We start from the raw sequence: 230 nt of genomic DNA on the forward strand, positions 1-230 counted from the left end.
TCAGTCATGTCTGACTCTGTGCGACCCCATAGATGGCAGCCCACCAGGCTCCCCCGTCCCTGGGATTCTCCAGGCAAGAACACTGGAGTGGGTTGCCATTTCCTTCTCCAATGCATGAAAGTGAAAAGTGAAAGTGAAGTAAATCAGTCGTGTCCGACTCTTTGCGACCCCATGGACTGCAGCCTACCAGGCTCCTCTGTCCACGGGATTTTCCAGGCAAGAGTACTGGA

This window comes from Bison bison, unplaced genomic scaffold (genome assembly GCF_000754665.1).
Source record: "Bison bison bison isolate TAMUID 2011002044 unplaced genomic scaffold, Bison_UMD1.0 scf7180017864376, whole genome shotgun sequence".
Classification (NCBI taxonomy): Eukaryota; Metazoa; Chordata; class Mammalia; order Artiodactyla; family Bovidae; genus Bison; species Bison bison.